The following is a 27,222-nucleotide window of genomic DNA, read 5'->3' as shown; positions in this document are numbered from 1 at the left end:
TTAGTGCCTGGTCTTGAAAATATATATTACTCTCCAATGAGCTTTCTGAAAGCACTAGAAATACTGGGGGGAGCAAGAAAAAAAGTGGAGTTTCTGTGCTTCTTCTCCACATGTTAACCTTAGGTAGTTTACCTAAAAAATCAGATTAATATTTGGGTTGTCACATTACATTGCTGAATCATATTAAGCTTTAGCCCCTAAAATTCTTAGATGGTCTTCAGACAGACTATTCTTCATTTATCTCTTTTTATTATATATTTTTGAATTTGACTTTTTGAACTCAAGAGTAAGCTTTTAAATTCATTTTATTAAATTTCATATTATTTTATTCTGTTCAACTTTATGGTATTTTAAGATATTTTTGTATTCTCACTCTGTCATCATTGTTAATTTTTCTTTTCTTGTTATGTGTCATCTGGAAATTTGATGGTTATGTCATTTATTTATTTAGCCAGGTCTTTGATAAAAAATGTTAAATGATATAACTATGCACAAATCCCTGGCATTCTCACTGGAGACTTTCTTCAAAGCTGTCAAAAAGTCCATTGGGTTTGGATATTCAAACAATTCTCAATACACTCAACCAAACTATCATTTATAACATTTTTCTGCATCTTGTACACAAAAATCACTTGAGAAACTGGCAAATGCTTTGCTAGAATCTAAGGAAATTATATACACAGCACTCCCTTGCTTTCTCAAAATAGTAACCTTATATAAAAAAACATGACCTGTTCTTGAAGAAGCCATGAATGACTGAATGAAACCCCATTTCTTAAACATTTACTCTAGTTTTACTAGATGCATATGCTATACTCTACAAATACCATCTCATTTGCCTACACTGGGCAGGGGTAACTGACTCTCAAAAAAAAGTATGCATGATACATTTTTAAGTTTAATCTGCATTATTAACATATTCTTATTCACATTATTAAGTCTATACAATCAACAAAATAATAAATCAAGCCCTGACTTGTAGCATTTGATGATTTCTGAGATGTAAAGGCTCAAACCAAAAATTTAACAATCATGTATTACAAGTTGGTTTAAAATGACTTAGCATGCCCTGCCTTGGGGATAACATAAAATAAATTGACTTCATCTTTCACATGACAGCTTTTCAAATATTTAAAGAAAATTATAATTTCTCCCTTCTTTTTTTCCTCCTATCAAAAATGTCTCCAATTCTTTCCAATTTTCCTAATGTGATCTTATTTCCTGACCTTTCAGCACGTGGGGATTAAATTCACTTTGTTAAAGTCCTTCACATGCCTAGAATTGAATAAAATATTCCAGATTTGTCTGATCTGGGCAAAACCCTTTTAACACCAACAAATTCTATGAGGTAATATTTTGGGAATCATTTGCCAGCTTTTTGTCCACACAATTGAGGTTTTGCCTTTTGTCAGTAAGAATGAGGACAAGGAATACAGAATGGCATTATGGGATAACTCTTTTTATTTCTGAACAGATTAAAAACTCCTTTATTTCCTCCAACCTTAATACTACTGTGGAGCAAAAGAATTTACAGGAATTATATGGATAAGAATAATATGGATAGGAATCGAAAGCCTAAAGGGCCTTCATCAACATAGGATCCTGGATTTAATACTGGGAAGGGACTTTAAAAACCACCTACAATCTCCTGTTTTTACAGTTGAAGAAACTGGATCCATTGAGCTTGCCCAAGGTCCACAGGTAGTAAGGGTCAGAGGTTTGATTTGAATCTAGGTCCTCTGTCTTAAATTCCATTGAACTTTTTGCTCTACCATGCTGACTTGCCTTCTGGCTATATAACATCTCAGGGATAGAGTAGGGTATTTTGACCCATGGGACTATTTCTGATTTCTATGCCCAGCACTTAATGTCTAAAAAATGGTTTGGCTGTGGTTACAGCTGGCAGAGGAAAGGGTGGTAAGTGGGTTGTTGTTGGGTATTTTTGTTGTTGTTGCTCCTGCTATTGCTATGCCAAATCAAGCTTCTCTCCTTGCCTCTTTATGGGCAGCTAACTGTGCTTGTGGAACACTGCCACTTTAAAAATATATTTACAGGCACGGTTTGTGAGAATTATTTTCGATAATTACCCATATTCTCTCAGAGAAAAGATCCCCAGGAGCCCCCGAGATGATGAGATGGTAGAATGGCAGAGCCAGACAACAGCGGCATCCTGCTCCCAGAAAGCAGCCATTGAGAAGAGGGAGCCGCTGCCCTCACCACAGCAGGTAGCACCCAGCATCGCCCTGCCTGAGGTACTGACATGTGAGGGAAAGGCAGCGTGGCTTTGAAAAACACAGCTCATAGAACAAGGCCCACACAATCCCTCCTGTCAGCTTGTGCCAGTGAGTCCAGCTGTACCCTTTTAATACTTAAAAACAACAAAGCAAATCATACACATACCAAACCTCTACAGAAGTGTGGTGATGGAAATATTGATTCTAATTTCTAATCGTAGAAATTTTAATTTTTCTAATGTCTTTGTGTGTATGCATACATCATCTATATATGCATATATACATGCCCAATAGACCTACATAGATACAGTGTATATATATATATATATATATGATATGCATTTCATATATACACCTCTGGATATATATATATATATATGTATATATACACACTTACACACAATACAGCTACAAACATATAAATACAGCTGCAGATACACACATGTGCAATATACTCACATGCATAGCAAACAATGTGACACATATTTGTACATTGCACACCTACATGCATAATGCAGTCATACTATATACATATTTACACATAAACACAATAAACCCATATACACATACATACAATACAATATAAATATGTATAATATACACCAATACACACATGGACATTAATACACACATAATGCCTACATATATTCACAGAAACATATACAATACAGCAACACACACACATAATGCAATTATGCATACATGTTATAAAACATCAACTGAAAAGTGACTGATTTGTATTATGCCCAAATATAAAGGTATATAATTATGTGGAACAGAACCCAGGATGTGAATCAGAGAACATGAGTATAAATTCCTACTTTGAGTGCAGCTAGGTGGCACAGTGGATAGAGCACCGGCCCTGGAGTCAGCAGTACCTGAGATCAAATGTGACCTCAGACACTTAATAATTACCTAGCTGTGTGATCTTGGGCAAGCCACTTAACACCCCCAAAACAACAAAAAAAGAAAAGTATATTCCTACTTTTGGCTAACTTTATGGGACCTTAGTTATCTTATTTATATGATAAGTAGGTTTAAAAAATCTCAAGTTTAGCACTGAAAGTGATTAGAGTGGGAGCTAGGTGGTGCAATGGGTAAAGCATCAGCCCTGGAGTCAGGAAGAACTAAGTTCAAATCCAGTCTCAGACACTTAATAATTATCCAGCTTTGTGACCTTGGGCAAGTCACATAACCCCATTACCTTGCACCCCCCCCCCCCAAAGAAAGTGACTGGAGTCTAAAGGCTACCTCATTCCCTCCATTTTAATTTACATTTGAAGAAGATGAAAGCCAAGATAATTTAGAAGTGACTCATTCAAGGTCTTAGAGAAGTATTTTAAATGGGATTATAAATCTAGATTTTCCTGACTTTGAGCCCACCTTCAAACTTCTCTCCCATTCTGCCCATCAGATGCTATGCTTCAAAGGTCCTAATTGACTTCAGAGATCTCTCTATCCTTAAATGTATGATCTTATGACACAAGAAATACATAAATTAATAAAATAATGCATGGTAGGCACTTTACCAGGCACTAGAGATTCAGAAGCAGGTAAATGAGTCAACACTTCCTTTGAGGAATGGACATCATCTTGGGCAGTTACAACATGGACATAAGTGTCTTAGTCATAGGAAGAAAATAATATTTATAATTAAAGACACTGGGAAAGATTTCAATTAAGAGATGGAATTTAAGTTGAGCCTTGAAGAAAGTCTGATATTTTAAAAGGTAGAATTGAAGAGGGAAAGCATTCTGGGAACGGGAGGGGGGGCAGCCTATTCAAAGACCTAGAAATGGCAGGTGGAGTATTGTGATGGGGAAGTAGCTATTTAGCCATGCAAAGTGGGGTTGATACAATGAAAGACTGAAAAGGAATGTGAAATGAATATAACCAAAACACAACCATCAAAGAATCACAGTGTCATGATCATTTTGTTGAAGGCATCCTGGTTCAGGAAGAATGAAAGTAAAGATTGGAATTTTGCCATCTTGGCAAAATTGGGTGTGGAGGGAGGAAGAGGAGGATGATTTATATAGGTTTTGAAAAAAATGGGCGTAGAAGAATGTCTGTTGTGAGTGAATAAACTGAGGGAAGACTGGAGTTGGTGGGTACCAATGGCAAGTTAGAATTATTTATGCATGAACATAACTATCCAAAGATTATTCCATATTTTCCCCTCCCTACAAATATATACAGACTTTCCCCTTCCCTGTGCTTTTCTATCCAGATAATCATAGAATGTTCAAACTGGAATGGATCATTGTGATCTTCTAATCTAATTCCCTCATTTTGTAAAGGAGAACACAGAGGCAGAGGAGGTTAAAAGAGTTGTCTAAACTCCCATAGTGGAGTTACTGGCAGCACAGTATGTAATGGTCACACCTCAGGTTTTGCATTGTATCTATTTCTTTTTAAAGAAAGGACTCAAATTTCTAATTTCAAAAGCACAATGGAGTTGTTCAGTCAGGGAATGGAGAGCACTGGGACTTGATCTGTAAAAGTAGGTCCCTCCTGCCAAAAACAAAATGTTAACTCATTTTAGGATGCAGAAGTTACTGTGGGGATAAACAATTTGACTGACCATTGGAAAGTAATCATTTCTTTCATATGCAAGTACAATGTTTGCATTGTATGCTTAATACTATAACATCTGGGAATCTGCTTATTGTTCATGGAGACTATATTTCTATTATTTATTTTGTAATCTTTTAGATTATCGAATAATTTCTCATCTAAAAACATAAATATTTCCCCTTGAATTTTCAGTATAGGTGAAATAATTAACCCATATGGCTATATAATGGTAACTTCTAGGTAATCATATTGGCTCAAATTTATATAGTGACAATTTCTCCAAACACTTTCCTCTCATTGATCCTATGTAGCAGCTAGCTAGTGTTTTAGCATTTTCAGAGCACTATTATATTTGTTGTCTTATTTCATATTTGCAATCCCATGATAAGATAGGTATGCCAAAAATTGCCACCCCCAATTTACAAAGGAAACCGAGGCCCAAAAAAGTTCTTGCTTACAGTAAAATTACAGTAAATACAGCAAAATACAGTAAATACAGTAAATTCCGGAGCTGGGACTGAAATTCAAAGCTGTAACTTGTCTGAAATCAGAAAACTTGAATCTGAGAGGTCAAAACAATATCACACATGAACTTCTTAAGCAGAGTGGGAGGAGGTGAGGCTAAGTATCCCAGTTTCTAGTGCCTCGTCAATAACTCATGAAAAAGGAAGAAGGACTTTTTGGATTTGCTCTCTTTTTTTGCACCCTTCCTTTCTCCCACAGAACAAAAAATAAATTTCTAATCTGTCCTGACTCCATCATCTTTCTCCCCAAGACTTTCTCCTTCCTTTTCAGGCAGATGGTTGTCTATTCTGAAATACTTCAAGAAATGCCTTCCAGGGAAGGCAAGTCACAACACTAGTGCTACCTTCCTTCCTGTATACAGTGTGGAGACTAAGACCATTGACAGAATACAAAGAGTGCAGGATCTCAAAGCACATAGCTGGAAATGATGACCTCTAAGGTTCCAACTGATTGTGTTCATCGTCACTGTGGAAATGACATTCTTCTCCACTCCCTTGCGAACTTATATATTTATCTTAATAACTTCTTGTATTATTTCATATCAGTTGATTCTAGGATCTGCTTTGTTGTAAGCAGTGGTTGCCTGGGGGCCAAAATTACGCCTTATATCTCCACTAGAAGCAGGACTTTTATTTCCTACACTGCATGATAGCATAGCAGAGAGCATATATTTGTTTGCTTTTTTATTTAATTTTTCAATTTATGGAATAAAACAGCATTTACATAACAAAATAATTAAAAGGATGATTGCTCAGGAAACTGCAAATCTATTATGTACAACTTTAGATATAAAATAAATTTGTCGTGTTTATTTCTTTTTCTTCCTTGCTCCCCCCCCCAACTTTGGCTCTAGAAATATGTATTTGTAGCAAAGAGTATGTATTCAAGAGTCAGCATCTGTGTGTGTGTGTGTGTGTGTGTGTGATTTTGAAAGATTCTTGTGTATATCTTTTTAATTGATACAGATTAAAAATTTCTATATCAATTATAGTTTGAGACAGTTTGCCTGAAGGCACTGAAAGTTTGGGTAACTAGATAATTCTTTGTTTCTGGAGTCAGGAAGAACAGAGTTCAAAATCAGTCTTGGGGATTTACTTAGCTGTGTGATCCTGGGTAAATCACTTAACTCCGTTTACCTCAGGTTCCTTATCTGTAAAATGAGATTGAGAAAGAAATGGAAAACTACTCCAGCATATTTTCCAACAAAATCCCAGATGGGTCATAAAGAGTCTGACACAAATGAAACAACTTAACAACAACTGAAAGGTTAAATGATTTATCCATAATCTCACAATCACAGTATGTCAGAAACAGGACCAGAACTCAGGCCTTCTTGAGTCTGGTTCCCCCATACTCTCAACTTGCAGTTATGCAATCTATAATAGCTCTTATACAGTTATGACTGAGTTGAACATTTGCTATAATCTTTTTAAATATATCTTGAGGCTACCAAAATATTAGCATATTTTAAAAACATAATAAAAAATCATACAGTCTTATTTACAGTGCTCCTTAAAAATATTCATTGAGGGGCAGCTAGGTAGCACAGTGGATAAAGCACTGGCCCTGGATTCAGGAGCACCTGGGTTCAAATTCGGTCTTAGACACTTAATAATTACCTAGCTGTGTGGCCTTGGGCAAGCCACTTAACCCCATTTGCCTTGCAAAAGAATATTCATTGAAGGAGAAATAGGAGATAAAATTAGTTGATACTTCTTTAAATTTCTATAGGTAAAGGAATTCCTCATATTTAGGAATGTTTGAAATTTTAGTTAACTATGTTATATTCTTATAGGAAACAATACATTTCCATCAGAGCTTTAGTTGTGATTGACCATAAGCATCTTCCAAAATTATTGTCTCTGTTATGACAAGCCAGACTGTTGTGGCCATAGAATGTGGTCCATGTATGAACCTTTTCCTAGATCAGCAGTTTTCAAATATTTTCATCTCAGTGCTCCTTTACAATTTAAAAAATTGTTAATTAAAAATTTATTAAGTTCCACTAAGTGCCACTAAGAACATTTGTCTACTATTGGTTGTGTATATTAGAAATTAACCATAACAGTATTTTTAAGAAACTAGTTTTGATCTTAAGGACTATCTGAAAGGGTTTTGGGATTCCTGGGAGTCTCTGAACCATACTTTGAAGAATGATGCTCCACACACACACACACACACACACACACACACACACACACACACACACACACACACATCTTTTAGATTTATTTTTCTAATGTCAATGAAAGAAATCTAAAAGATTTCTCTTTTTTCAGTTTTTTTCCCCTTTCTTCTTTGTAGTGGAAAGATCACTCTCTCTCTCTAGAGCTCTGACAAATTGTCAATGTACCTTCTGGTATTATTCCCAAGACCTAGAAGAGAGCTCATGTTAATCAAATAAAGATTGTCATCCTCCAGTGACAAGGCTTTAAAAAAAGAGCCTGGTCTATTTACAAATGTGCTGGGACAGGTTTCTGACTATCAGTGAGTGGACAGAAAAGTCACTATCTTATTGAATTCTCAACTCAAGTATTTGCCCAGAATTCTGTCCAATTCAATACCAGATACATTGTAGAGATTTTTGGTAGGGCTTTGAAATGACAAATCAAAAGCTGTAGGATAAGCTAACATCTCCTGGAGAACAGGCAGAGTTTTCGATAGTGGGCAGTCTCTCGAAATGTGGGTGTTGGCCTTTGAAACAAAAAGGGACTTTAAGGGTAGATGATAATTAGAGACAGGCCAAACTGGTTCAGAAAACTCCAGATACCAATCTCACTGGGCATATTTGCCCTATCTACATGTCACTAACCTACTGCTGACGTGTTGAGAAAGTTGCAACTAATTTCTGAATCTAATGAAAGGCTGTGGTAGTGAATGGATCTTGTTTATATTGAGTTAGACTTCCTTTCAACTTGTACTTTCTTCCTCTGACTCAGCCCCTTTTACCTCTGATGTAGCTGCATCAGACTTATATTATTACAGCTTCTCATTAACTTTGGTTTTGCACAAACTCCTGTACAGAATTTTGCATCTTCCTAAATATGGTGGTCTTCATTCTTCAGGTTAAAAAAATATCAAATAATGAGGAGAAAAGAAAACGGTGTCACAGATGCAACGTATTCAAAGATATCAATGGCCACTTTTCACCAGTTTTTGTGGCATGATGCTCCAGCCTTTTAGTAATATGGCATACTGTGAAACAAAGAAGTAATAATTATTTAAGTTCAAATTCGGATAATATTTTATGGCTTGCAAAATATTTTTCATCCATGATTTCACTTGATTCTCAATCTAGAGAGACAGAGGCTTTGATTTTTCCCAGTTTTATTGATGAAGAAATTGACAATCAAATTGGTAAAGAGACTGCTTAGGTTCTCTTGGATAGCAATCGTCTGAGCTGGAATTTGACTCCAGTCTCTCTTCCAAATCTAGCACTCCATTTATCATGTCACTGTGCTTCATGTTAAGAAGCAGCATAGTATATAGAAATCATTTTGGCCTTAGAATTAGGGAACCTGGGTTTGGATTCTGATCCTAATACTCTTACCCATGTGACCAGGGACAGGTCATTCCATATTTCAGTTTCCTCACCTTTAAAATGGGAATTATTTCATAGAGTTGTGAGAAAAAGAGTGCTTAAAGCTTAAAGGAAACATGAGGCAATGCTATTATTTTCTATTAGAGGAATAATGCAGATGTCCTTTATAAAGAGCAGGAAAAAAGAATGTTTATTGTTCAGGACATCTTCAATGTACCAAGCACCAGATGTACAAAGTCAAAAATGAAGCAATTCTTATCCTCAAGGACTTGAAATGGTACAGTGGATTGAGTGTAGGATCTGCAGCCAGGAAAACTTGAATTCAAATTCTGCCTCAGATCCTAGCTGTGAAATCCTGGGCAGTCACTTGATCTTTTCTATATTGATCCTAATCTGTAAAATGAGATAATAACAGTACCTAAAAAACAGTCCCAGAGTTTTTATGAAGATAAAATGAGGTAATATATGTAAATATGACATATTTGTGACATAAATCTCAAAATGTTCTATTAATGTTAACTACTAAAAGATGAGTCTTCCTGAGTTCAAATCTGACCTCAAACACTTACTAGGTACATAAGCAAGTCACTTAATCATGTTTGTTTCAGTTTCATGATCTGTAAAATGAACTGGAGAATAAAACAAGAAATCACTCCAGAATCTGCCAAGAAAACCCCCAAATGGGGTCACTAGGAATAAGATACAACTGAAAACAAATGAAGAACAACACTGTAAAACAACTACCAAACATTTTTGGGTAGAAACATGTATATAGGTAAATCAATATAAAATATGTAAGAGATGGACAGTATGTCAGTGTCTTTACTACCTGACAATATTCCACCTGTCTAACTGAAAGACCGGCACACCTCAGGAAAAAAACTTAGATCTATGAATGCATATTTTTCTACTTTTACATTACTGGATCAAAACAGAATTTGTTTGTACAGCATGTTCTCTGAGGCCAATTCTCCAAATTCCACTTGAACCTGAGGTCTAGGGTTCCTGAGGAGTATCTGACTACTGAGTGTGCATATAAAAGAGATGACCTGGTTATTTCTCAGTCTCAGTTTCCCTTCTGGCTTAGATGGACCAGGACTGCTTTGAGCTAAGTTGGGTAAGGGAGGAGCATTAATTTTTCAGGGATCTTGGGGTGAATGTTGGAAGTTTGGATTTCTAGGATTATCACTCACAAACTCCCACTAGTATGTTCCTCATTATCAATCAATCAGTTGAACTCAGTTAACTTTCAGAAAAGGGATTTACTAAGAAGGTATAGCAAGAAGAGTTGGAACAAAAATATGCTCCCCAAACCAGGGGAACATTCCCCTCTTGTACGCACAAAGCCTCTGAAGAGAATATGTTCAAATTTATAGTGCAATGGAAGTAGGGCACACATATAGAGAATATATGTGACAAAGATATATCTCCTGAATTCAAGACCTGAAAGAACTTTATTTTCAGAGTTGATACTCAGTCACTATTTGACTATGGTTACTACTAATGATTACATTCTGCTACTGTCTCTGGTCACTGGTGCGACCTTTGGATCTCCTGAAATCACAAAAATCATTGTATTTGGAAATGTTTCTTCCTGGATATTAATTTGCTCAATATCAGGAATAAATTAACACAAAGAGGCAGAGACACTCATGTTGACCAGGGTATGGCCAGGTTGGAGTCAAAGCTGTCAAAACAGTCTTGCCTCATCCAATCCCACAAAGGAAACTGAGGCTGAGGTAATTCCTTTTGTATGCACATTCAGTTCTTGCAACTGTATATCCAATTGGAAAACTTTTTATCCTTACCAGTACCAATCCGTGAGTCATCATAATTGGAAATCCACTCATTCTGAAATTTTTACATGATTGGTTGGAATCAGATGTAAGATTCTTATTTCTGTATGCTCCATTAGCCATTTCCTACTAAGGTGTGGAAGTCCTTGTGGCATCAGAGTCTGTCATACTGATGATTTATTTCAGTTAGGAAAACTAGGGGGCGGCTAAGTGGCACAGTGGATAAAGCACCGGCCCTGGAGTCAGGAGTATCTGGGTTCAAATCCAGCCTCAGACACTTAATAATTACCTAGCTGGGTGGCCTTAGGCAAGCCACTTAACCCCGTTTGCCTTGCAAAAACCTAAAAAACAAAACAAAACAAAACAGGAAAACTTTCTGGAAGGATGTAAGTGTTGTGAATTGCTCAACTAAACTCCTACCCAGGCCTGGCCATATTAAAAGAAGATAGTAGTGGGTTTTTTTTTTTTTTTTTTTTTTTTTTTTTACAGCAGAAAGATCATAAGATACTTCTTGTCTAAGTCAAACTTTACTTCTGACTCAAGGTCTTTTTGTTTCTTGGCTTCTGTGACTGTTCTGTTGCCCTGACCATTCTTGGTCATTACTTAATGCTCCATCTTACCCTCTGGCTTTTATATAATTTTGAGTACCTTTGTACTTGCTTGGTTTTGATCTCTTTCTGTTTTTGACTCTTGACTTCCATTGACTTCTAGATATAGCTTTTGTCTCTGTTCTTCCAGTCCTGACAGTCTTGTCATTCTGATCTACTGCTGACAATGGCGTGGTGTGATAAATGACTTAGAAGAGTTGGTGAATTCTTGGGATTTAATTTACTTTCAGGCATGATAGAGGAAAATCTAATTCATTAATTAGTACCTACTGGTTCTATTGGCTAAGACTCCTTTGAAGAACAATGTTCATGCTATTTTAGCATCATAAGGCTCTTAAAAATTCTCCAGTTTAATCTCTTAAATTTTAAATGAGGAACATGAGACCTAGAAATGTGACTTGATCCAGGTTATGGAACTAGTCAGTAGTAATCTACCTCTAGGACTAGAATATACACATCTCTTAAATCTAAGGTGTTATTTCCAAGTAGTCCTCTTTGGTTCTGGGGTAAGCCATGCTCTGAACCTGGGAAGTTATATAGATTTCTATAACCTAGACAAGAAACTTTCCTTCTGAATATTCCTAGGAGGAGAGGTCAGAAGTGGAGCATTTTTCAGAAGTCTAAACAACAAAAAGGGGAATTCCTCATGTTTTAATGACACCTTTATGGCCTTTGAAAGATAATGGCCAAACTGTAAATTAGGAAATTGTTTGGGGAAGCAGAAGACTGCATTGAAGTCTAATAATTTCTGATATTTTCAGTTGACCATAGGGTGCCATTGACCTAATTATATCCTTTGGGCTATTCCATGTCTGACTTGGTACTTCGGTATTTATTTCAAGCACAAAGTCAAATTAGATAGCTGTCTGGTAACTTTATTCTTAATATATTCGAGTTTTAGGTCACAGTGCTTTTCTGTATATTAGAGATAAAAAGTACTTTAATGAACAGCCTCCTCTACAACCTGTCCTCTCACTAACTTCTTGAGTCACACACACACATGCACATGAATGTCTTAGTTATGGAGTTCATATTGGGACACAGGTATAGATTAGAAGTATTCTTAAACTGTCCAAGGAAGTCATGCAAATATTACTGATGTTTTACAAATATGGCAGAGCATATTTGTCACTATTAGTAAATAGCATTTCTTTGCAGTCACTAGACTAATTCTTAATCAAGTTAAATTATGCTCTTATGTTCTTGTATCTCTTATGTTATTTTTATGTACTTTTAAACTTTCTTTAGACTTTAATCCTATCATCATTTTTATTTATTTCCCTATAAGATTTGAATCAATTTTGACCTCTAACACAGGTTGAGACTGAAGGGGAAAAAGGGAATGGACATGATTCCAACTTTCTATTCTCTTTTCATCCCCTTATGAATTTACCCATACTATTTGGGCTTAAGTTATTGACATGATGAATCAAGCTTCCATATCTGAGAAGTAAATCAAGACAAGTTGTTTTTGAGATCATAGATCTAAATAGATGAATCCTCAGAGACTATCTGGTTCAACCCTTCCTTTTATGGTTAAGGAATTAAAGTTCAGCAATGTGAAATGACTTGTTCAAAGTCAAAAAGGGAGTATCAGAGATTGGATTAACTCCTGAGCAAATGGTATTTTTGCCATGTCATTCTAATACTTTTATAAGACAGTTTGGCACAATGAGTGACCCATAGAGTTCTAATAATATCACAATTATTAGGACAGTATGATAAAGTGGAAAAATCTTTGGATTTGAGTAGGATTACGTAAATGTAGATTCCATTGCAGCAACTAAATAGCTAGGTGATTTGAGACAAGTCAGAATCTCTATTTCTGTCAAGAAATACCAGAAATAACAAGAAAATATTCCCTGACTTGCAGTTTCCCAGGTTCAATGTAACGCTGTCATCCTTTAATCCTTACTTTCATTCACTACATACTGATGCTCAATTAATCAATGAACAAACATTTTTAAAGTAAATATGATTTGTCAAACTCTGGGAATATTTGAACAAAAATGAGAATCCCTCAAGCAGGTGATATTCACTGGAGTAAATATCATGTATAAATCTGAATAAGTATGAAAAATATAAGGAGTAAATAGAAGAAAACATTGTTAAGAAGACTTGAAAAGACCTCATGAAGAAGATGGAACTTGAGCTTAGTCTTGAAGGAAACTAGGAATTATAAGATGAGAGTGAAGAGCATAAGAACTATTTGCAATAGGCTGCCAAATCTTGATACTTCTTGTTTCATAACATTTCTTGAATTTATCTCTGTTCAAAGTCACTATCTCAGTTGAGGAAGCTAGGTGGTGCAGTGGATGGAGCATTGGTCTTGGAGTCAAGAGGACACGAGTTTGAATCCAACCTCAGTCACTTGACACATATAAGCTGTGTGATCTTGGGCATGTCACTTAACCTGATTGTCTCACATTCAGGGCCATCTCCAGTTATCCTGATCCATATCTGGTCACTGAACCCATATTACTCTAGAGGAGAAAGTGAGGCTGGTGACTTAGTACAGCCTCTCCTCACTTGCATCCACATTCATGTGCTTGTCTTGGCATCACCTCCCTGATGTCATGGTCTTCTTTGGGAACAAAGAACAAACATCATCATGACCTGAGTTGATATCTTCACCATCTCTTACCTGGACTATTGTAATAGGTTTTAAATTTGTCTCTCCGTCTCTAGTCTTCTCTTATTCTCATTTTTCTTCCCTATAGTGAATCTTCTTAAGTCTAAATCTGACCATGTCACCTTTTCTGAGTGAGTTCAAGTAGCAGCCACCTAAATTTCTGTTTATTATATAAAGTTCTTCACAATTTTTCCCTATTTTCCCTTTCCACTAATATATTATTCCCTTCTACTCACTTTATAATACAGCCAATTTAACTATCATGTTATTCTTCACATGTGCCACTCCATCTATCTCTATGCCTTTGAGAAGACTGTCCTCTTTGCCTGAGATGCAAACCTGCTCACTCTCGCATCTCAGAATTTCTTATTTCCTTCAGTTTTCTGCTCACGTCCCACCTTCTACAGGGGGTCTTTCCTGTTTTTTTCTCACTTACTAGTGCCTTCCCTTCAATGTTACCTTGTGATTACATTGTGTTTGTTGCATCCACAGTGCCTGTTGCATAGATACTTATAAAGTGTTAGATTTCTTATTTACAAATAAGAGCAATACCTGTCCAATACCCATGAACAGTATGGCTCTCAAATAAGACAAAGTATGTGAAAGTACTTTTTCTAAGTTGTAAGTTGGTTGCTAGCATGAAGAAACACCATATAGATGAATTTTTTCTTCCATTCCAGCAAAAGCTCCAAGACTAAACTTTAATGAAATGAAGAATAGATTTGATGCAACTACTCTAGATAAAAAGAGAACACTGAAAGAAGTTTTAGCAGGATTGCCTTAGATATTAAGATATTTGTAAATAAAGGAAAATTATATGCTGATGATGCCATAAAGGCCCTTGGGCATAGGCCCTGAAAAAGGGATAATAAAGCTACACTGTAAACCTAAAGGGATCTGGTTGATGATTATGAGTGGAATCAAAGGTAATTCTGAGGCAAAGGGCAATTTGTAGAATTTCAATGGAATGATTTGTGGAAGCTAGAGAAAGAGGAACAGAATGGTAGCAAGGAATTAGAATGGAGGATAAAGAATTCTGATGAAACCTAAAATAGAGGGATAGAAAAAGATGTTAGAGAACTTCATATACTGAAGTTAATTAATCAAAAATAGAATTAATTGTAAAGCATATTTAGTGGCAACAGATATTAATAGTAATTTAATAATCAATAATTAAAAATAATAAGGAAAAGAGTTCAAAACTCAAAATCTCTTAAGGATACTTGAGAGTGAGCCAGTTAGGGAATTACAGGGGAAAAGATATATTATTGGAGCACCAGAGAAAAATCACTGTCACAAATTGGAATAATGTCTTCAACTAATATACCAGAAAATAAAAATGGACTTTGATCACATAATTGATATCTTGTTTATTTGGTGTTTCTCTAAACGTGGTTTAATAAAACCTAACTGGATTATTTCTAACTTTCCCTAATATATTTTAAAAAAATAATGGAATTATATTTTAATAGATTTTAATGCAATTAATATATAATTTTAATATAACAATATAATTTGAAACTTATATACATTATACATTTACAATATTTTATTTATTTATTTTTCTAACTATGTGCAAAGATAGTTATCAACAATCACTTTTTGGTAAGGTTTTGAGTTTCACATTTTTCTCCTTCCCTCCCTTCTCTACCTCCTTCCACTGACAGAAAATAATCTACTATAGGTTATACATGTATAACTATATAAATTATACATTTTAAGACATTCTCCCTCTTTCACTCTGACTACTGACTTTTAAAAATTTTATTTTTAATTCCCCTCACCTTGCCAGCTATGCAAAAGCAAGTTTCAACATTTACTTTCAAAACCTTGAATTCCAAATTTTCTCCCTTCCTCCCACCCCACTCCCTACATTGAGAAAGCAAGTACTTGGTGAAGGTTAAAAATATGTAGCCATGAAAAACATTATTACAATAGTCATTTTGTAAAAGTAAACATAAACCACCCCCCAAGAAAGAGAAGGTGAGAAAAAAAGTTTGCTTCAGTCTGTGTTCAGACACCATCAGTTCTGACTTTAAGATGGATAGCATTTTTTATCATAAGTCCATCAAATTAATTGCTTCAATATCTTTTTTCCCACAGTTGCTATTACTAGTTGTATTTTCCTCCATCCTATTTCTCTTCATCCCTATTTATTCTAGTCTCTCTTCTTTCACCCTGTTCTTCCTCAAAAATGTGTTGTATTGACAACCCTCTCCCACATTCTTCCCTCTCTTCTATAACCTCCCTCCCCTCTACCTGTCCTCTTTCTCCCACCACTTTCTTCTTCTATTTTCCTCTAGGGTAAGATAGATGTCTATACTGAACTGAGTGTGTATGTTCTGTCCTCTGTGAGCAAATTCCAATGAGAGTAAGGCTCACTCACTCCCCTGAAAGTTTTTTCTTGCCTCTTTTATGTGAAATAATTTACTCCATTCTACCTCTCCCTCTCCTTTCCATTTCTTCCAATACCTTCCTTTCTCCCCCATTAACTCCATCTTTTTAATATCTTATGCCTTCCAATTAAACTTCCTCCTATGTCTTGTTTATGTATGCTTCTTCTAACTGCCCTAATAAATGAGAAGGTTCATATGAGTTATCAGTAGCATCTTCCCATGTAGGAATACAAGCAATTCAACATTAAATCCCTCATGGTTTGCCCTTCCCATCCACCCTCTCTATGTTTCACCTGAGTCCTGTACTTGAAGATCAAAGCTTCTATTCAGTTCTGGTAATTTCAAAGTCTCCTATTTCATTGAATGTCTATCTTTTTTCCCTGAAAGAGTATGTTCAGTTTTGCTGGGTGGTTCATTCTTGGTTGTAATGCAAGTTCTTTTTCTTTCTGGAATATCATAGGGACCCTTAAGGTAGAAGCTGTGTTATACTGTCTGTAGCTCCACTATATTTGAATTGTTTCTTTCTGACTGCTTGTAGTATTTTCTCCTTGATTTGAGAGTTCTGAAATTTGGTTATAATATTCCTGGCAGCTTTCAGTTTGGAATCTTGGGAGGTGATCTGTGGATTCCTTTAATTTTTATTTTTTCCTCTGCTTCTGAGATATCAGGGCAGTTTTCCTGAAGAATTTCTTGAAAAAAATGAAGTCTATATTCTTTTTTGGTCATGACTTTCAGGTAGTCCAATAATTTTTTAATTATCTCTCCTGGATCTGTTTTCCAGGTCAGTTGTTTTTCCAATGAGATATTTTCACATTTTCTTCTAGTTTTTCACTCTTTTCGTTTTGTTTTATTGTTTCTTGATTTTTGCACAAAGTCATATTTTAAGAGATTTTTTTTCCTTCAGAGAGATTTTGTATCTCCTTTTCCATCTGGCCAATTTTCTACTTTGTTTTAGGTTTTTGCAAGGCAAATGGGGCTAAGTGGCTTGCCCAAGACTACACAGCTAGGTAATTATTAAGTGTCTGAGACTGGATTTGAACCCAGGTACTCCTGACTCCAAGGCAGGTGCTTTATCCACTATACCACCTAGCCACCCCCCCAATTTTCTACTTTTTAAGGCATTCTTCTTCTCATTGACCCAAACTGGTTTTAAGATGCTGTTTTCTTTTCTTTTTTTTCCTTCACCAAGCTGCTGACTTGATTTTCATGATTTTCTGGCATCACTCTCATTTCTCTCCCCAATTTTGATTTTCAAAGATAGATTTTTTGAGCTCTTCTATAGCCTGAGAACAATTCATATTTTTCTTGGAGGCTTTGGATTCAGAAGCTTTGTATGTTCTGAGTGTGTATTTTGATGCTTCATAGGACAAAGTAATTGTCTGTTGTTGGATTTTTTTCTTCTTCTGTTGTTTGCTTATTTTTCCAACCTATGACTTGATTTTAATTCTTTGTTAAGGTAGAGGTTAAGGTGGGGCTCTGCTTCCATGGTGGAGGATGTACTGTTCCAAAGTTTTGAGGGATTTGCAGTTATCTTCAGAGACACCCCTCCCCAGGGACCAGCAAATTCTCAATTCCTCCAGTGTCTTAGGAGAGATTATGAATACTCTCCTGACCTGTGCTTTGGTCTATAGATGACCACAAGCACACCTCTCTGCCCTGGAACTGCAAGGAGGATCTCTATTCCACTGTGGTAGTAAATTCTATTGTGCTTCTACTCTTTTTCCTGAGACTGGGGCCCCCAGAATGTGATTTGGATCTGGGTAGAGCAAAGCAATAGAGTCCTGCCTCAAGTATAGCAGAGAGACCTCTGCAATCTCCCCTGACCCCCATACCATAGTGGATTGAACTCTCTGGAAGTAGTAGACTTCTTGCTCCTGGTAGACTGCTTGCTCCTGGTCCCCTGGTCTGGCTTGTGTTGGACTGGGGTTTGGCTCTCACTCTGGTGCAGCAGAGTTTGATTGCTGACTTTCCCAATTGTCCTTAGCAATTCCTGGATTGAAAGATCTGGACAGGGGTGGCTAGGTGATGCAGTGGATAGAGCACCAGCCCTGGAGTCAGGAGTACTTGGGTTCAAATCTGACCTCAGACTCTTAATAATTACCTAGCTTTGTGTCCTTGGGAAAGCCACTAACCCTATTACCTTGCAAAAAAAAACTAAAAAAAAGAAAGATCTGGACATCACCATTGCTTCTACAAATCCAGGCACCCCTAGGGTCCCAGGTGCCCTGAGGTCTGTTCCTGGATGGCTGGAGGTGATTTACTTCTTGGCTGGGTCCTTTCTCACTCCAGTGTAACAGACTCTCCCTGCAGATCTTCCCAGTTGTCTTGGACTGGAAAATTGTTTCACTTAGTATTTTTGTGGGTTCTGCTATTCTAGAATTTGGTTAGACTCATTATTCCAAAAGTATTTGGAATGGTTAGGTGTAGAGCTTGCAGGGGTCCCTGCCTTTATACTGCCATCTTGGCTCTTCTCCCCTTTTCCTAATATCTTACTTTAGTCCTTTATACTTAATGAAAGCTTTTTGCCTATGCCATTTTCTCTAGGTTGGACTTGTTTTCCATTAGTTATAAATAAAGCAGGAGTTACTAAACTTTCTGATATTAGTAGACTCTGAGATTATACACTTATATGACTACTAATTTTACTGTAAACAAACAAAATTCTCTTTATTTCCTTATACTCAAACACACACAATTAGTAATCTACTTCTGATTAGAATCATTAATGAATGGATATTTGCATCTCCTTATATAACCAAAGTTTAGAATTGAAACACAAAAGTATAACTACACCCACAGATCCCATTAAAGATACTGGGATGTACTTCCAGTAGATGTCTTTGTTGAGAACACAGAGTAGTTAGTTTATTGAGTTATTTTGGAGATTGGGAACACTGAGCTTTTTTGTTCCATTAGTTACATTCTTAAAGACATAAGGATTGGCTTGCCGAACTATGTTCAAATTCTGTCTCAGACACTCTTTTGAAGTGTAACTCTAGGTAAGGTACTCAGTTCTTTGAGTTTCAGTTTTCTTATCTGCAAAATGGAAATATTAATGGCACCAACCTCACTAGTTTGTTGTGAGGACCAAATATATCCAATTTCTAACAGATATAAAGAGCTTTTCTTATGTGCTGCATCAATGTGAGCTATTGTTTATATGCTATTGTTTTATTGTATGACTGGATCTTCTGGGTCCCTTCACTGATGGTACAATAGTGATGAATCAGTGAATCTACAAGGATATAATTGGGAAAAACTTTTATAGTTTGGTGGAGGAGACAAGAATCAGAAGAATCACTAAGGGAATAATACAATATAAAAGATGAAATGCTAAATTATCTGAAGAATTTTGTCCATTTTATCAATGAGGGAACTAAGGATTAGAGAGTTTGACTTGCCCAAGATCACATATTTAATATGTGGTTAGGCCTAGGAGTCAAATTCATCTTCTGATTTGAATACATACAACTTTACTTGGAGAGACATTAAAGCATGTAGCCAGCAACAGCAGAAGTCTAGAAAACAGATGGATCACTAGATATTTTATCTTCTTCCACCTCTGTTTCATTCTTTCAAGTATGCCCCCATACATGGGACACACTTTCTCTATTTTTCTTACCTCTTGAAATTCATTTCTTTGAAAGTTCAGATCAGGTATCATCTTCTTTATACAACCTTCCCTTGTCCTCTAACTAGAACTGATCCCTGCCTCCTTGAATCTTTCATGCCACTTTGTTTACTCTTTGCTTCTTAATGTATTTTTACCTAGAGGCAGTTAGTTAGCACATTGGATAGAGTACCCATTTTGGAGTCAGGAAGACCTGAGTTCAAATTTGCTTTCTGACACTGGCTATATGATTCTGAGAAAGTCACTTAACTCTCTTTGTTTCATTTTCATCATCAGGAAAATAAATTGGAGAAGGAAATGGCAAAGTACTCCAGTATCTTTGCCAAAAAACTCCCAAATTTCAACAAAAACAAGCCCAAATGTTGTCACAAAGTTGGACATAACTGAAAACAACTAAACAACAAAATACTTCAATTCAGGCAGCTAGAATAAGGGAGTTAGGTCTTCCTCACTCCAGGATCAGTGTTGTATCCACTGCATCTATGCCTAGGGTGCTTAGTGGTAGTTAGGTAGCACAGTGGGTTGAGTACTGGGTTTGAGTCAGAAAGTCTCATCTTCATGAGCTCAAATCCAGCCTCAAACACTTACTAAACTGTGTGAGTCTGGGCAAGTCACTTAATCCTGGTTGCCTTAGTTCCTCAGTAGTAAAATGAATGGAGAAGGAAATGATAAGCCACTCCAGAAAATCACAAATGGGGTCATGAAGAGTCAGACATGGGTGAAGTGAATAAACAACAACATATGAGGGAATTATACCATATATATATATATTATATATATAATATATATATATATATATTATATATATATATATATATATATGTATTTATATATCCTTAAACTCTTTGCTCTTGAAGCATGACAGTGAGGTGTGGAAAGGTGAGGGAATAAAAGAATTACTTCTATCTATTGTGTGATGCTGGGCATACAATATTCCTTCTCTAACCTTAAATGTTTCACATATTAAAATGAAGGGATTTGGACTAGGTCATCTCTAAGGTCCTTTCTGATTTTTAGATTCTTGTGATTCCATGATCAAGTGACTTGAATCCTGCTATCAAAAATCAAGGATGAAGAATTTCTCTTTAGGTCCAGGAAACTTGATTCTCCCAGAAATCAGCTCCTTCTCTGAATTGATATGGAGATCCCAACTCACCCATATTTTCAATGCAGTAACTACTCTCTCTGACTTGATGCAGTTAAAGTAACTAAAACAGATCATTTGTCTCATTGTAACCATGAACTTAAATCCTAAAATCCTCCCCCTTCTCTCTATTCTACAAAGAACCTGTAGCCACATATATGTAGAAATCCTGGTTCTGGTATCCTTCCTTCCTTCCTTCCTTCCTTCCTTCCTTCCTTCCTTCCTTCCTTCCTTCCTTCCTTCCTTCCTTCCTTCCTTCCTTCCTTCCTTCCATCTTCCTTTTTCCTTTCTCTCTCTCTCTCTCTCTCTCTCTCTCTCTCTCTCTCTCTCTCTCTCTCTCTCTCTCTCCCTTGCTTCCTTTCTTGTCTTCCTTCCTTCTTCCTTCCTTTCTCTTTCTTTATTCCTTCCTTTCTCTCTTTCTCTCTCTTTCTCTCTCTCTCTCTCTCTCTCCCTCCCTCCCTCCCTCCCTCCTTTCCTTCCTTCCTTCCTTCCTTCTTTCTTTCTTTCTTTCTTTCTTTCTTTCTTTCTTTCTTTCTTTCTTTCTTTCTTTCTTTCATTCCTCCTTCCTGCCTTCCTTCTCTTCTTCTTCTTCTTTTTCTTCTTCATTCTTTCCTTTTATTTCCTTTCTTTTTCTTTCTTTTCTTTCTTTCTTTGTGAACCACACTCCACTTTTTTTTCAGTTGGAGTGTTCCCAACTCATGGTGTGCAGATCCTTTGTGGGAAAGAGGAAATATAGTCTTTGTAAAAGATAAACAAGCCTATACACACTCACATAATATATGTATTTATGTACATAGACATGCATCAAGCTCCTTGTCATTTTGATCTTTATTTAGCTGTTATAAAATATTAGGCTCAAACAGTGAGCTTTAGCTGATAGTTTTATATGTTTAATGTTTCATTTGTGCCTGATAGGGGAAAATGTTTCTTGGCTTCTCAGGATAGAGTATGATCTTTTCTTTTTCAGTAATATTCCTTTTAGATTGGATTTTAAAAGCAGTGTTATTGAGAACTCAGCCCCTGACCCCAAGACTCTGAACAGAGCTACACTAGTAGCCTAGGATTACCTCGAGCAGATTGTGAACTCAACTCTGAGCTCATATCAGGGCCAGGTGAATAGCATATAGGATCAACTACTGTCTAATGTAGAGTTTCCCAGGAATAAGCATGCAACTATATTGCTTAAGCAAAGCAGGATCTGGAGTCTGAAAATCCAGGAGAATAGAGATAAGATCATACTGACTGTCGAAGACCTGCTGAAATTCTTCAATTCTCTGACTTACACAATTGAAGCGACAACAACAATAAGAAAATAGGAGCAGGATTCTAGATAAGATGGACTAGGAAAGCCATGATCATTCTGAAAGAAGTGTTCAGAGCTTGAACCTAGCACGAAGTCCCAAGCTGAGGAAATAAGTCTGGAAGAAGTAAATGAAAAGAAGGCCAACAAACAATTATGATGCTAGGGATGTATGTCCAAGACACAATTCAGAGATAACTCTTAAAGCATCTACAACAAAGCTTCAAAGAAAAGCAAAGAAGATCAGTCATAATTCCTAAAGAATTAAAAAAAAGATGAAAAATGACATTATAAATGAATTGAAAGTGATAGAAAAAAAAGAACTGAAAAAGAAAAGTGAAATTTGGAGGAAAATTTTGGAAAGAGAAAGAATAACTTAGAGGTATAAAACCTTAACCAAACAATAGACTTCTTGAAAATTATAATGAATCAAGTTAAATTTAAAACTTCATGAGATAAGATAATACTGATTGTCCTTCATTCTTGATGAAGACCATGGTATCAGGAAGGTGATGTCATGACAAGCACATGAATTGGATTTGAGTGAAGGGATGCTGTACTAAGTCACCAGTCTCATTTCCTCCTCCAGAATCATCTGGATCTAGTGGCCAGAAAGGAATCGGGGCAACTGGAGATGGCTTTGGATGTGAGGCAATTAGGGTTAAGTGACTTGCCAAAGTCAAAGAACTAGTAAATAAATGAGGCTGGATTTGAACTCCTATCCTCTTGACTCCAAGGCCAGTCCTCTATCCACACTGCTCTTTAAATGAAAGCCAAAGAGAGAAAATAATGATAATAAAAGAAAATATAAGATATGGTATTTAAAAACTAGTGACTTAATAAACAGATTAAATTGTAATAATTTATGAACCATTAGACTACCCAAAAGTCATGATTAAAAAAGAACTTAGATAACACATTCCTGTCTGCAATTTAAGAAAAAAAAAACTTCCCTGACTTTGTAGAACAAATGGACATAATGAAAATATTTCCTCATCCTCTCCTTTAAGAACCTTACAATGAAAAATCCCAGGAATGACAAAACCAAATCTAGAGTTTTTAGATCAAAAAGAAAATGCTGCAAGTAGTATAGACAAAGGAGGTCAAGTAGTGAAGAACCATAGTCAAGATCATGCAAAATTTAGTGACTATCTATATAAAAGAATGGAAAGCAGGAATATGATATCCCAAATACAAAATATGTATGCTTACTACTAAGAAATTTACCCACCAAAACTGAGTATAATTCTATTCAAAGGGTAAAATGAATCTTTAAGGAAATATAGGACTATTGAACATTCCCAGAAAAGATAAATGAGGTGAGCAATCAAAAGAGATTTTATAACAGGAGTTGGATTCAAGTGACTCCCTCATAGCTCTAATGTTATCTGGGAAACATAGAAGTCATCAAATAAGATAGAGAATTCGGGAGTTTTATCATATCCTGAAAATCTTAAAAAAAGAGAGGAAAGGGAAAGAAAAAAATATATGATAGAGAAGGAAAAGGGAGGCACTATGCATGTTATACAACATAATTAGGTGCATGAGTAGAAGTCTATACAAATTAGGAAAGGAATGGGGGAGTGGCTGTCAGTAAAAAAACTCATTTTCATCTATTCTGGTCAAAGAAGACTAGAACACATACACACAGAGCTTAGTGAAGAAATACAGTCAATTCAAAAGGGAAACAGGAAGGAGCAGGAAGAGTAGAAAAGGGTAATGGAGAAAGATAAACTTAAAAAGAGATTAGTAGGGGCAGCTAGGGTGTGCATTGGATGGAGGACCAGCACTGGAGTCCAGAGGACCTGAATTAAAATCTGACCTCAGTCACTTAATACTTACCTTGGGCAAGTCACTTAACCCCTAATGCCTTGCAAAAACCAAAAGTAAACAAGAGATTAGTAATAAGGAAACAAACTCAAAACTTGTAGAGGTGATTGTGAAGAGGGATTTAGAAAGAAACAAAGAAAATATAGGAGCCTGTAATTAGTGTCTGGATGAGGGGATTAAAGAAGGTGGAGCAGAAGTTAACTGCTTCAAATATAGAACCTTAGTATAGAGCATATTATTGGTTCCTTAACCATGTAGGAAAAGGGTTAAAAAAAAGCAAAGAGAGAAAAGGGTTAAGAGAATAAGATGGAAGGAAACACACAATCAGTTATCATAAATATGAATTACAAAGGAGAGAGAGTCATCTGAGTCATTTAACTTTATTTCATGAGTTATAATATTTGTTTTCTCATTGATGGCAAACAAATTCATTTAACAGCAGCATTGAATTCACACTAGTTTTTTTTTTAACCATATTTCTTTTCAATGAATTCACAAGGATTTATTAAATGATTACTATGTTTCAGACACTGTACTATGCTTGAGGATACAAAGACAAAATTAAGTCCCTGTTGACAGGGAGCTTATATTCTGTTGAAAAGGTAATGCTCATAAATATGAACATAGGGATTAAATCTGTGATTTCATTAATGGGGTGAATATCTGAATAATAAAATAACCTCTACTAATACATGCTGACATCTTATTTTTAGCTTATAATTTTAAAGTTTCCTAAATCAGTGGTGTCAATTTCAGATAGAAATGAATCCTGGCAGGCTGCTTACTGATTTAGAAAACTGCAAAGTGGCATGATCTGTATTTATTATATTATATTAATTATATTATATTAATTATATTATATTATATTATATTATATTATATTATATTATATTATATTATATTATGTTATATTATATCATATCATATCATATCATTATATTATTATATTATATTTATTGTATTGTATTGTTTGTATTGTATTGTATCATATTATATCATATCGTATCATATTGTATTGTATTATATTCTATCATATTTGATCACATTATATCATATTAATTAAATCATGTTATATCATGCCATATAATGTCATATCACATCATATCATGTTATATCACATTATATCATATCATATTATATCATATTTTATTATATTATTAGTAGCATTCGTAGTATTTAATATCTTTATTAAAATACATATTTTGTTAAAATTATCGGATTATGATTTGCTCTGGTTTGGATGGTACTCAGGTGTTTTGTGGGCTTCATACAGCCCATGGACTGTGAGTCTGATACTTCTGATCTAGAGCATCAAGGAGCTAAGTGACATATTTCAACTCATATTTTTCTTGGGTCTGAAATAAATATTGAGTTTCTCCAATATATAGAGCAAATGCTGTTGCAATTGGGGGAAGGGAGAACTTCACATAGGAAATGTCTCTTGGGCAATTTTGATGGAAGCAATGAAATTCCAAGAAGCAAAGGTAAAGAGAGAGTGCATTCCAGACATAAGAGACCATGTAAAATGTGATTAATAACAAGAAGGAAATTTTGACTTAACTATAGAGTTCAGGAAGAAGAGTATTATAAAGTGGGGATGAAAAGGTAGGTTTAGGTCAAGTTAAGGGACTTAAAGGTCATGCAGAGGAGTTTATATGTAATCCTAGAGACAATAAGTAATCTTTGGAGTTTACTGAGTTATAGAACATAGCAGTCAGACCTATATTTTAGGAAAATAATTTTGGAAGTTGTGAATAGGGATAAATTGGAGAAAGGAGAAATGATGCAGCAGATTAGGGAATTATCGAGATAATCTAGGTGAGAACTAATGAAGAATTTAACAAGGTTACTGGCCTTGTTAATAGAGATGATAAGATGTCAATGTTTGTAGGAGAGAATGAATTTTTATTAATTACCTAACACTATGCTAAGAAGTTTGCAAATATTGTCTCTTTTAATGTTCAGTAGGTACTATTATTGTTTTCATCTTACAAATGAAAAATTTTAAACAAAATAGTTGTATATAGAGGATAAATAACTTGCCCAGGATTACACAGCTTCCTCAGGCAAATCACAGGTATCACTTAGGGCATTATTGAACTCAATTCTTCCTGACTTCAGGTCCAGCACTCTTTCCACTGGGCCACTGAGCTGCTGTAAGTGTAGAAATGGGGATAATTGATTGGAAATGTATTATGAAGAAGAGTGAGGATTTTAGGATGTGATGCTATAAGATGCTATGAACCCAGGTGAATGGGAAAATGATGATACATTTCAAGGAAAAAAATTTGGGAGGAAAAAAGGTTGATTGTAAGGAGGAGGAAGATAATAGTTTTTGTTTCAAATCTAGTAAGTATCCATAGTAGAGATACTAAAAAAAGATAACTGACTAAGAATACTATCATGTAGAATCTATGAAATTTTTGAATGTTCAGGGAAAATGTACTTTAAAATATTTTGGAAAAAAAGTGGTGAAGCACTGGTCTGGGACATTTATTTATAAGGGAAGGAAATAACTATAAAAATAAGATAATTGAAAGTCTATTTAACAGAATTCTACCCCCTAGTCAGACTAGATAACTAGTAAGCTTACTATCTTATTCAGAATCTTAGAATCTCTGAATTGGGAGGCACCTCTGAGAACACTGAACATAATTCATATCTTATTTAGAATTCCCTCTATTTCATGATTGACTAGAAGTATCCAGTCTTTGCTTAAAGAGTTCTAGAAATATACAGCCTCCATTTTTCCCAATGTAGCTCATTCGACTAATGAAATCAACTTTAGTTATCACAATGATTTGTCTCAGATTATGCCTACATCTGTCTCCCCAAAACTTCCATCGCTGCTCTTAATTTTGTCCCACTGGGATAAGTGGATGAACTCTAAATATTTCAGATGAGAGCTTTTCAAATGTTTGAAGATGTATCATGTCCCCTTGACTCCTCATAATCTTTTTCCTCCTAACTGGTTTTGTTCCAGATGATTCATAGATTGTTACAATTGT

The sequence above is a fragment of the Macrotis lagotis genome, chromosome X (genome assembly GCF_037893015.1).
Source record: "Macrotis lagotis isolate mMagLag1 chromosome X, bilby.v1.9.chrom.fasta, whole genome shotgun sequence".
Taxonomy (NCBI): domain Eukaryota; kingdom Metazoa; phylum Chordata; class Mammalia; order Peramelemorphia; family Peramelidae; genus Macrotis; species Macrotis lagotis.
This window is presented reverse-complemented; position numbering follows the sequence as displayed.